Genomic DNA, 12,577 nt, shown 5'->3' on the forward strand with positions numbered 1-12,577 from the left:
ACCGTGCAAGCTGGAGAAGGGATTCAAGTTTTTAAACAGTTGCTTTTTTAAGCTTCTGGTGTGAAACAAAGTTCAGATCCTTCACAACTGGTAGGAAAAGATATTATTGCCTGGAACCATGCCCAGAAAAACTCAAAGCTGAGCTTCCTCCTGCCTGTGGTGGCTGCCAGCTCCCAGTGCTCCGCCATGATGCCATCTGGTGCCTACACGCAGAACGGCCAGGGCTTCTCCTGGGCAGAGTCTGGGAGACATTCGGGGGGAGAATCAACAGTCCCCAGGCAATAACTCACAGCATTTGTTCTGCTGGAAGATTTACATTGTCCTTGCACTGCACCAGTGTGTCTGAATGTCTCAGGCTGGGCTGCAAGGAGATCATGGGTAACAGTCACACCCAATTTTGAGGCTGTTGCCTCCCCTGGATGGGGATTTGCAGTGTTGCACTGCAGATATCCCTGCTGCCGGAGAGCTGCCCTGGCACGTCATGCAGTCCTGAAGCAGCTGCCCATCCCACAGCCACACACCAGTGGTCCTGAAGGGGCTGTAAAGAGCCCTTCTGAAGAGCAAATAAATGAGTTGACTTCATAAAGAAAAGCAGGGAGTAAAGTATCCTCCTTCCCTCAAAGAAATGAGACTGATTATGAGGTAGGTGGGCTTTGGAGGACCTGACAGCAGCAGCTTTTTGTAGGATGTTCCTCAGGCTGTGGCTGGTGCAGGGGGTGGCTGGTGGCCAGCAGACCCTGTGCCAGGACAGTGGCCACAGGCGAGCTGCTCTGACTGGCCCTGTCATCCCCCAGAGTCCCTCTCAGGATCCCTCCCCTGGGACTGGGTGTTGCAGCAGGCATAGCTGGGGACATGCCAGTCCTGGGAGAACCCAGAATTCCCTTAAATTTAGCCTATTTTGCAATCTCCAAAGCAATACAACAGGAAATAAACTTGGCACCATTTTGGAAATCTTGCAGGATGCTTTTTCCTAGCATCCCTGGGGATCATCGAGACCTGCCACTTGATTTACACTGGACAAAACCAGTTTGTCCCCATCACCAGTACACTATTGCTTGGACAGCACACTGGTAAGTCCTGCTGTACCCCAGAAATGCACTCCTTCCTTCACCATGCTCTGCAAATATTTCCCACCACAGGCCAGGGAAAGTGGAGGAGAGGGGTGGCTGGGTCAGAAGCTGGAGAGTTCCTGCTGTGAGCACCAGCAATGCTAGATGCACAGAAACCAAAACAGATCCCCAGGGAGGAAAGGGGAAACACGAGGCAAGATGTTTTCCAAACAATCCACAGGGAGCATCTGAGCCTAAAGCAAACACACAAACTTACTGAGTATATCCACCAGCATGAAATAACGTAGGAGGAGGAGATGTTCACCCCTACAGCTTTTTTTTTCAGTCCCGGGAAAACAAAGCTACATTTTTAACATGGAAAAGGTGCTTGAAATCCTGCCGCAGCTCCTGCACTGCCGCAGCAGTGTCCATCCAGCCACATTTCAGGGCTGAGTGACTGATCCCTGAGAAGTGCCGGGCAGCTTTATTTCCTGGTGCACATTGCCACCTCGTGGCTTTCCTCCGACTTCCAGAAGAGGCTGCAGGAGTCAGAGCTGCATATGGGAAGTTGTTTGTAAATACTTCCATTTGTTCCATCACAACCTGCAGATGCAGAATGACCAGGCTCTGAAATAACACTGGTTATGGTTAAGAGCTCAGCTTCGATAGCTTTAATTCCATAGCAATGTTTTCCCCGGTTCCAGTTTGTAATTGTCAGACATTATGGTAGGAGATAGAATCAGGCAAGTAAAGAATTTTACATAGAAAAACTATAAATAATTAATTAAACCCCCAGCAACTTCATCTTCCACATTCCTCCTGTTCCTCTGCTAATTCCTGGGGAAGTTAAACAGGTATGTTAGCTGCATAATTACTTGTTTGCAGAGGAGGTTGACACTGGTCTACAGAGTACAGACAACCATGTAATTCCTCTGTAGCTACATGGTAATTATTGCAGTATTATAGAGTAATTAAATGTGCAAATAAGCATTAAACCAAGGGGTCTGTATGGTTGCTGCCAACAACCACAGGACCGAAAATCAATAGTAAATCAAATTATAGTGTATTACAGCGGTACCAGCTATAGCAGGTAGTTAAAGAGCATCATCTTTTACACTGCAAGCCTTTGTAGCTCTTCTGGCTGCACAAGTGTCCAGCCTAACGACCCAGGAGAGATCTAATTTTGCAAGTACTCTGTGTGGGTTAATCATTTTGCCATCCCATAATGCCTTTCCTTTTCCTGAGGATGGGAACAAATCCATCACTGATTCTGAGACTGGTACAAACCCTCCAGAGAAAAGTTCTCTGCAGCTCTGTAACACATGAGCCTGGCTTTGCCCCAGTGAGTTTCTTTAACAGATAAATCTGAATATGAACATAGCCCTGTCCAGCTGTGAGCTCGCTGCCCTAAACACAAAGTTCTTTGCTGCACATCAAGGCCAAAATGTTCACAACATCCCTCAAACCTGAGCTACAACGAGACCTCGGACCGTGTGCAGGGGTAGAACCTGACAAACTCAAATATCAGGTTCATTTTTGCCCAGAGATTCTCCTCCTGCCTTTTTTACTTTTGTGAATGTTTGAGCACAACCTACCTCTAAAATTAGGGGGATGTGTATGAAAGAGAGATCACAACACACACTGGGACAGAGAAACTTCCCCAAGTAAATCAGTTGTATTTTTACTCCAAGTTTGCACCCAAGCCTGTGATCCAAGCAGGCTCAGAAGGACCTACACCTTTAACATCCTTTTCTAGGGATGACTCCTGCAGGCACTGCAGTCCCGAGGGGAGTTGCAGGGATCTCTGCCCAGTCATGCTTATTAAAAGAAATGTCTGCCCCAAAATAACAGCTCCCTCAATTTAGTCAGCAACTTCCACTGCAGAAACATCTCTGCTATGCCCTGGCTGTGAACAGTGATGAAGCCTATGCAAGTAAGCTCTTGCACTAGTCCAAAATGCACAAAACCAGACTTGAGGCTAGCTGGCATGAGCTGTGGCCACTGCATTTTCCATAAGTACTTGACAAACAAATTAATGTTTGACAAATAAATACCATAAACCATTTACACCTAGGGCAAAAATACTGCAGTTTCCATCTTCTTTTGTCCCCTCCAATGGGCCCTTTGCAGGGCTCAATCTGCTGCAATCCCGGGAAAGCTCTGCCTCCATCCCAGGGGAACCTGGATCAGGGCCCAAGGTAAAGGCAGGAATTAATGAAAGCCATTTCCCTTGCACTTGTCTGCAATGAGCTGTTCCTCACAACAGTTGCCCCTCCTGATGCTGTGCTGCCATTGCCAAGGCACGGGTACTTGGTTAAACCTTGTTCAGAAACCCTAGCACAATTTTAGATATTTATACATATTCATTCCCAGTGACCAGCTGAAACAGACACGTTTATTTTGACCAAAGACAGACTTTGAGATGTGTACCAATGCTCTTAGACCCTTGGTTACCTTACTCGGTTTCCAAACACAGAAATCCTGCATGGTTTAAAAGCAGGCTCTTACTACGTTTAATGCATATATTTGTTGAGGCAGCAACCATAATCACAGCTACTGTTACCCTTCCCTTGCTCTGCCCCCTCATTTAGCAACCAGTCCAAGTGCTGCCAGAATTATTCTTGGCCTGCCAAGGAAATTATTTCTGTCCCCTGGATTTCATTTCCTAGCAGAGTTCAATTTATATTTTGATGCTTTCTGGTTGTCATGAAAACCCTCCTTCCCCTGCTAATGACAAGGTATGCTGCAGCCTCCTGCTTCCACTCTGCAGATCCCAGCTTCTACCTCCATACCTGGGACTGCACCCATGGCTTGCTGAGGATCACTCAGTTGTCAGCATGTGCACCAAAAATAACATCTTTTCAGATTTCATCCATTGGTACCTCACAGGAGACTTCTCAGGAGAAAGGAGTTTTCCTGCCTCTACACTGAGGACAAATCAATGCAGCTAGAGCTCCCTGTAGAGGGAGCAGGCTCTCCATCCCATCACAACCGGGGATGTGAGTGGAAATCCCACCTTTCAGATAAGCACATGGCATCTGTCACCAAACTTACTTGCAGTCCCTTCCCAGCTCCATCAGGGTAGCTTGCTCTTTGCATACTAAACAGAATTCTTGACTTGGGCTCCAGGTTCCCTCACTCAGCACCACTGGCATGGGACACACCTGGAGATGGGAAATAACTTTCCCACACTGCTAAACTTTTCTAGAATATTGGCCAAATAGTGTTGGAAACAAGAGCTTTGTGCTAAGGGACTTGGAGGGGGGTCAGACTATTGCATTGCTCCTCCCAGGGCATCCTGCTCCAGCATATGCTGGTTCTTGTGGATACCCACAAGAAAGGAGGGAACTCCTGAAGGCAGGTAGGTATTTTACCTCTCATATCCCCAGCACAGGACCCCTGAGTCAGAGCAGTACTGCAGGGACCTCCCGCACCCTGCAGATACCCACAAGGTTCACCTGTATCCTGCTCTCCACAGCTCGTGATGGGTCACTCCCAGGGAAAGACCAGGCCTTACCAGTGGCATCACCGGTAATGCCAAGCAGGTGCCAAAGGGATTTCCAGCTGCCAGGAAGAAGGAAATACCTTTGTAATGTGAGCCCAGCACCTGCCATGCACAAGTGCTCACAGCCAGCAGCACCGGGGGTACACAGGCATGTGGCATGACCTGCTTTTACCAGGTCTTTACCTGCTTTTTACACCAAAGCAGTTCTTCCACAGCTCCTGAGGACCTGCTCCAAGCACCCCAGGCTTCTCTACTGCTCTTTTGTGCCTTCAGAGCACAGCAACCCCAGCCCTGGGTTTTGCCCCTCTGCCTCCTCTCCAGGTAACGAGGAATGCTGGCAAAGCCAAGGCAGAGCCGGAGGGGCTGCAGCCTCTTCCCCTCAAATACAGCTTTCCCTACACGGGGTGCAGCTGGGCAGTGCATGCAAATAATTTGTCAAACACTGAACTGGAACTGTGGATAAGAATCATGCTTTTCGTAGAGAAAATTGAAATTGAAATAGTGCCTAGAACTGCAGCTATTACATGGCACATTATCTTGGAGGGCTTTGGTGTAATTTAGATAAAACACCATATCTCTGATTTCAGAAATGTCAACATCATTCTAAATGTACATGTGTTTTTCCATCCGTTTCCTATGAAGACTTAGAACTCCACGAGCCTCTCTCTCTCTTGTTCTCTCCATTTTCTTTTTAAATTGGCAAATGAGTATTCTATTTTTCAAAATTTCAGGTACATTGTTATATGTGGGAAAAGTGTATGTTCAGAGATGGCCCTGAATGGCTCCATTATGGATCTCATCAGCTGTGACACGCTTTCTGAAATAAAATCTATGCATTTGGATGACACAGAAAAAATTAATACCAGAACAAGGATGAACTGTTTCACTTCCCTCCTGTGTCCCTCATATTCATGTTGCACTTCATACCTCGTGCTCTGCACCTTCAAACCGCCTTCAAAGAGGAAAACACACAAACTGCAATACAGAAAATTCCATTCAAGCATACAAATCCCCCTTTTTTTGGTGGCTCAGGTTATCTGCAGAGACTGTGCAGGTTCCATCCTTGGACATATTCCAAAAGCCAACCAGGCACTGTCCTGAGCTCCCTACTCTGGGTGTCCCTGCCTGAGCTGATCCCCAGAGGCACCTGCGGGCACCACCCACTTTGTGGGCTCCTGTTTCATTGTAAGTTCATTGGAAAATGTGTACAATCAACATTAATTTTATCTGGTTCTTGCTATCTCCAACATCTGATCAGGTTTCAAGAGTGTCTTACACTCTCCTGCTAATTGTCCTCCAATGGCTTCACACTGTTCTCCTGGGAGACAGGAAAACAGGGTTGGCACAAAAAACCATGGGGATGTGTCTCCTGCAAATGCCAGAAAGACAAGAACGAGGAAGGGAGGGTCAGGCAAGGATGCTTTGCTCTCATGGCTGCTGTACTTCCAGCACCGCCAGGTTTGGCTCTGCTTGCCTTTACCCGAATCAGCAGCTGGACAAAAGGAACAGGGTTTTTTCCCCCAGCACATTTACATTCTCATTTAATTCTCAGCAGCCCCTCCCTTCCCTACCCGGGAGCTGGAACACACAGCCTAGGCTGCAGGAAATCCCCATACATTGTGCAGGAGGGTCATGGCAGATTCTTATCCTGGTTAAAATGCCCTGGGAGTGGATAAAGGTGCAGATCCCCACCACATGGCTGTTTGCAGTGACACCTGAGCACCCCAAGTACTTGCGGCTGTCCACTACTCTCAACAGTATACGACATGAATAAATAAAGACATTTCTAATTAGATTAAGGCTGATCAAAAATACATAATGAATTTCCATTCTTCTTTTTTACAAAGCCAAACACTTTGTGAGACGAATGCCATCGCCATCTAAGCTTTCAGCTTAGCCTTCAGCAACTCCTTACATTAAGACTTGCCACTTCCAAAGTGCCATGGACAGTTCTGGTCACCAAGGCCACTGCTGCCAGCTCTGGGCACCTTCGCTCACTGCTCCTGCACACACACATGGAATCAACCCAGGGAATGCTTATAGGGATGCAAGTTTGCAGCTTCAATTTACAAGTTTATTAACAGTGTCCCTGAAAAGATCAGTTTTTTTCAGTTGGAGCCCTAATTAGCAATGAATTCTCATTATTTTTCATTGAAATCCCAAAGCAGCTTTAGCACATTCTCTTTGTTCTCTTGAAAACGGGGAAGTGGAGAAGCATAAGGAAGATAAAGACACAGCTGATGATATCCTGGATGGGGTGTTTTCTCCTTGAGCAATTCTTCCACTTCAATATATTTTGCAGCAATTTAAGATTTGAAGAAATATCTATTTCCATAAATAGGCACTAACACCGCTGTTGGCTGCCCTCCCTACCCTTCCCAGAAGGACATGTCCCTACGATAAGGTGCACTCTGTGAAGAGGTTGGCTCTTCGTTCTGTGCTCAGGCAAAGGCTCCATCAATGTCCAGAGGCATTTTCCAAGTGCAGGGGCATGAATCCAAACCATGGCCATGAGAAAAGGCCTGAGAAACAGCCAAGCACCCCCCGACTGCAGCGCAGCAGCTATGACAGGGAAATGTTAATCGGGGGAGAGCTTTGCCAAAGCTTTCATTAGCACTGATGAGGTCAGGGCCTGGAGCAGGCAGCTGGCACTGGCACTGTTTCCTGGCAGCTCCAAGGATCGGCTCAGGCTCAGGCAGAGATGGCTCCAAAGGTGATGGGCTCTCAGAGGCTGCCTGAGCAATTCCCCTAGATTTACTGCACTGTGCCCTCACTCTCATTCCTCCAGAGATGTAAATCCAAAGTATCAAGGAAATATAAATCTAATTTTTCCTTGGGTTTGAGTCCTTTTGTGGCCCAAGCGCTTTGGAAGGGCCACCGTAGGAAAACAATCAGTCCCAGTAAATTTGATCACTCCTTTTTAGTGCAGCTAATAAGCAAATAATGGAACATGGACATCAATTTTCCCCACAGAAGAACAGTGCAGCACCTGTGGCATCTCTCCCTCATCCAACCTGCATAGCATCCACTCCTGGCTGGAGTTGTGTGGCAGCACAGGGACATCTCCTCCTAGCAGGGTACTGAGGAACATAGGCACAGAAAGAAATGGATGCCCTGTGCCCACCCTGGTGACAAGCACAACTCAGCACTGGGGGAAAGGAGTTGGGCTGCTGGACCGTGCTGGTGTCTGCTCCAAATCCAGAGATGTTTTGGGCTCTTGGCAAATTCTGATTGTTTTTTTCCTCCATGCCAGAGGGATGGATAATCATCACATTATTTCCACAGTCATTCTACAAATTATTTTGATAATAAGGGACCTCTTGTGACATTAAGTACATTTTAATTACAACATTGTCTGTAATGCATATATCTAATTGCAAATAATTATTTTATCATATTTTGTCTGTAGGCCTGTTAGATGCATCAGATTTTATCTTCTGACTCTGTGGTACAGGTTAATTAAAATTTCTCTTTTAATACTGTTTCAAAGCTAACCACATAATTTCATCTCAACACCAGCTGTGTTGGTAAAAAATTATTTTTTATGTTTTGTCATGCTTGTTCATGAAGGAAAACCCGAGCTGTTTCTGCAGACTGTAATTACTGCTCTGCTTTCTGCAGTTGTTCATTTGCAAAGGAAGAAAAGAAGGAAGAATGTGTGGAACATCAGTGGCCAGTGGTTGCTTTGTGTGTTACTGGTTCATTTTGAAGGATTTTTTTGTTCTCCTTCTCATGTACAAAAAGCATTTGAGATCTTCTCTTCAGAAGGAGAACTGAAGATACCACACAGCCTGGTCTGTCAGAATAAACTGCACTCAGGGCTAAGAGAATCAGAGTGGTCATTCTGGGTGTTAACAAAGCCCAGCTTAAGGGCAATCCCAGTCAGCTGCTTCCTTCCTCATTTAGTTTTCCTCTGAGTGATAAAGACCCAACACAAGATGAGAGAAAAATGAAAGTATGAACATAATGTTCAGTCAAAGCAAAAAAAAAAAAAGAGTTTAGGTTAAATACATAGCAATATAAACCCAAGAAAGCCGAGGAGGGGACAAGAGGAAAACAAAGACTCTTTCTGCAGGTGGCAGGACCCTTCCTCTGTAACTTGCAGGAACAAGTGACCCTTATTTCACCCTCTGAGTATCATTTGCTAGGAGCAGAAGTGTTTCTGTAAGTCTGCCCAGCAGCATCTCAGCACTGTTTCAGACCCCACACACTGTGCCCATGTGTTCAGAGCCAGCCCAGGGACACGGCTTAACAGCATCCCCAAAGAAGGGGAACAGGGCTCTGCCTTACCAGGCCAGAGGTGATCGCTGCCAGGACGAAATTGCTGCTGCAGCTCCACTGAGATCACAAGTGACCTTTCCTCTTGGAAAGGGGTGAAGTAAACAACACTTATCTCAGATTTAATGTGGTTGAGACAAGCAGCACTTTATCTCTGTTCTTCCCCACAAGGAGTAGGGAAGCACAGGCATGATTTTCCTGTTTTTACCACATAAGCCATCTCTTAGCCCAGTCTCAAGTTGAGCTGAAACATTTCCTCATGGAAAGATTTCAGTTGCAGCAATAGGTTATGGGCTTGCACAACATGCCACAAACTTCTTCGCGCAGTTCAACCTTTGGCCAAGGCACTCTGAGCTCTCCTTAGTGGGTTGATATTTTTACTCCATGAAATTTTCACATCCTCCATACTGTTTCCTTTAGGAAGGTATCAGGGGACATGCAACCCGTTCTTTCTATTTTGGAATTTTTTCCACCAATATATATAAATCCTTCCCTTTCCCCCTCTACACAGTTGGAGATTCTGGCAGAAGGAAATCTGACAGGGTTTTTTGACAGTGGATTTCTCCTGTCTCTCATTTTTACTATAAGAATGACATCTGACTGCCTCATGTGCTGCAATGGGTGGAAATTTTCCACCAGGTTTTTCCTAAATAAAACTCCACAGGCCAAGGTACAGTGAGAACTCCTTTGGGTGCCAAATGAGAAGGGCTGGAGGAGACCCTCAGTGAGGGTTAAATGGATGAGGAACCTTTGCTTCCATAAACTCCAAACCTTTGCAGAAGTTGATCCATGGAAAGCAAATCACAGCATCCAGACTTAGAGGAAATCTGGCATTTAGCAGAAATTCAGCACTTACTGTGTGGTTTGAGACTGAAGCAGAGCTTTGCAGAAGCAGGAGTCCATGGCTGCATGTCCTACAGGAACACTGTTAGGAAAATAACACCTCAAACCCAGAGCCCACTGGAAAAGTCTTTTCCACATGCTTAGTCATACCAGGGCAGAGAGGGCAGTGCCTTGTTTCCTTACGCAGCATGCTGGCACAGCACCAAAGCTCTGCCAAGACCCTGTACCTGAGCCAGGAAGCATCCAGGGAGCTGATTCCAATGCAGGGATAAGCAGCTTGGGCACCTTAATGGATGTGTTGGACCAAGGATATGCAAGGGGACACAAAACCAACTTTCAAAATACAATTTGAAGCATTTGGTTTAAGGACAGAAAGCCAGTACTGGCATTCCATGCTAAGGAAACAGTTACCTCACCTGTAGGTTGTTCAGGAGGCAAGTCTCCTGTGTTTACTTTTCCCCTGCTTTTTTCCTAGTCTCAGTATAAAGTCTTATATTGACACAAGCAAGTGGAGAAGTTCCGTAATTTAATCTCTGCCATTAAAATTTCAGGTTTCACGGGAAAAGAAACCCTGCCTGTTCATCAGGTCCAGCAAAATTCAGGTGGCAGCTGGTGTCACATTTCCACAAACTCTGCAGCACCAGGCTGCTTCCAGGATGGGGGAAGGAAGGAAGGGCATGAGGCGTGCAATTCAGGGAGAGAGTGCCAGCCTGTGGTGCAAATGCATATTAATAATTCAAGCCATTCTATTTTGGACTGGGAATGTGCTGCCCCTCACCTGTACTGCTTAAGTCAATGCCTGAAATAGAAACTCCAGTAGGAGCAGCCCAGAGGGTAGTGCCAGCAGCCTGGCAGGGCAGTGCCAGCAGCCTGGCAGGGTGGGCACTGCAGGGACAGCCTTTGCAAGGTCAGCCCTTCCCTTTGGTCAGTGAGTCTTGGCTGAGCTATGACACTCCAGAACTCTCCCTCAGACTTATGGATGCTGGTCTTCCTCCCTTGGGCCCAGCCAGGGAGGAAGAGTCCTGCATGAGGAGGGATTTTCCCAAGGAATACTGGACCCCTGCCCAGCGCTGCCGTGCCTGTGCTGGTATTGTCACCTCCTTCAGGACACCACATGTTGCTGGGGCCCTTAACAATTCAGTTCTGCCACAAGTGATTACTGCTCTGTTGCCTGAAGTGACTGCTTTATATAGATTTTACCTCAGATCCTGAAAGCAGAATGACCAAATCTCTTTCAGGAAATTATTCTCCCTTAAGCACTGGCTTTCAGAAATGCATCATCTGACTTTCTAGGAAATTGAAAATGTTATATTGGTAGAAAACACAAGTCACAGGACTTCACAAGAGGATCTTCTGCACAGGTTGAAGTCACTGCTGCATGTTTACTGGCATTCTCTGGCTTGTGCTGTCCTATGCCAGCTCCTAAGCAAATAATTTGAAAAGTTGTATTTGATGATGTTTGAACTCAAAGGGAGAGCAAGGACTGTCCTAGAGCACTGTGATTCCAGGAATGGTATCTCTGTTCCCTGGAGCTTTTCACAGGCAGAATTTCTGGCACACCTCAAACAACTGAGTGCCTAAAGCTATGCAGTTTGGTGCTAAGCACCATAATGATGCCCTGCTTATCAAACAAGTTATCAGACATCAGAGCAACTGTATCACCACAATTCCTGAATCTGCAATGGCTCCTTTTTTAACAAAGCAGAACGTGACAAAAACGTGGTATTGTAAATGCAGGCAAACCTGGTGGGAATAAAAGATGATGTTTCACTCCAGTTCAGAAGTCTGAATGATTTCTTTATTAGAACTATGCTATAATACATTAATATACTATTTAAAGGAAATACTAAAACTACGAACCTACTTTCTCTAACTACCATATCTAACTCACAACTTGTGACCCTGTTCTTGAGAGTCCAGACACAGGTGGACCTGACTGGCCATCAGGCCCAAACAATTCTCACCAGAATCCAATCAAGCAATCACCCCAGGTAAACAATTCTCCAAACACATTCCACATAGGAAAAACAAGGAGCAGAAATAGAAATTGTTTTCTCTCTCTTTCCTCTGTGCTGCTCTATGAAAAAATCCTGAGAGAGAAAGAAATGTGCTTGCCACAATGTGAAACAATCAGAAATCGCTAGAAGAGACAAACTGGAAGCTGTTAGTTTTGTAAATCAATTAAAATAAAAGGGAAGGAAGAAAAATAAACAAGAACAAGCCTAGATTTTAGCCATATGCTTCCTCAGCCAACTGCAGAAATTGATTCATGTCAATGGAAGGGGAGAGCCAGAACAGCCCAATTCATTCTCCTCAGGAAGCTGCTGATGCTGAAATCACACCACATGACCCAAAATTTGAGACAATTGCTGGAGAATGATAACTGCTCCAGAAGGAGATGGTGTGTCATGGTGTGATGGGAAGGGTATGCAACAGGAATTACCAGTGATGGGAAAGGTGTGCAATAGGAATTACCTGTGATGTGCAACAGGAATTATTGTAAGCCTGAGCCGGGCTCCAAGGCAAGGGATGATGCGACAGCAGCAAATTTTCTGTGATTGACTCCAAGCATTCAGCCTTTCTGTGTAAGAAAAGGGATTAATCAGTTTTTTCATTTTCAACGCTGTGCATCATCACTACCCATCTTCCTGACTCCAACAAGTAACTTCTCACTTCTTACCACAGGATTTGGTGGCACGGCCAGCCCTTGCTCTGCCCCTTCCAGAATCCAGCTGTGCTGCAGAAGGGGAGACCTGTGCCATGCTCAAAAACAGGGTGTGCAGGAGCACTGCCTGCAGCCCCCTTCTTTATTTATGTATTTATTTGTCCACTGCAACTTCCATGCAGAGCCTTTCCTTGCTCCCACATGCAAGGGGCCATCCCAGGGCTGGGGGAGCTGGGA

General features: G+C 46.1%; 1 protein-coding gene across 3 annotated transcripts in view; it reads right to left on the minus strand.

The window, feature by feature from the left end:
- The window catches only part of LOC128785024 (uncharacterized), a 70,352-nt gene that overhangs the window by 56,817 nt on the left and 958 nt on the right, over positions 1 to 12,577 (minus strand). For all 3 annotated transcript variants that reach the window (XR_008429733.1, XR_008429732.1, XM_053937097.1), the window contains exon 2: positions 12,151 to 12,256. The gene's annotated coding sequence lies outside the window, so the exon portion shown is untranslated. The remainder of the gene's footprint in view (positions 1 to 12,150; positions 12,257 to 12,577) is intronic.

Source organism: Vidua chalybeata, chromosome 3, assembly GCF_026979565.1.
Source record: "Vidua chalybeata isolate OUT-0048 chromosome 3, bVidCha1 merged haplotype, whole genome shotgun sequence".
Classification (NCBI taxonomy): Eukaryota; Metazoa; Chordata; class Aves; order Passeriformes; family Viduidae; genus Vidua; species Vidua chalybeata.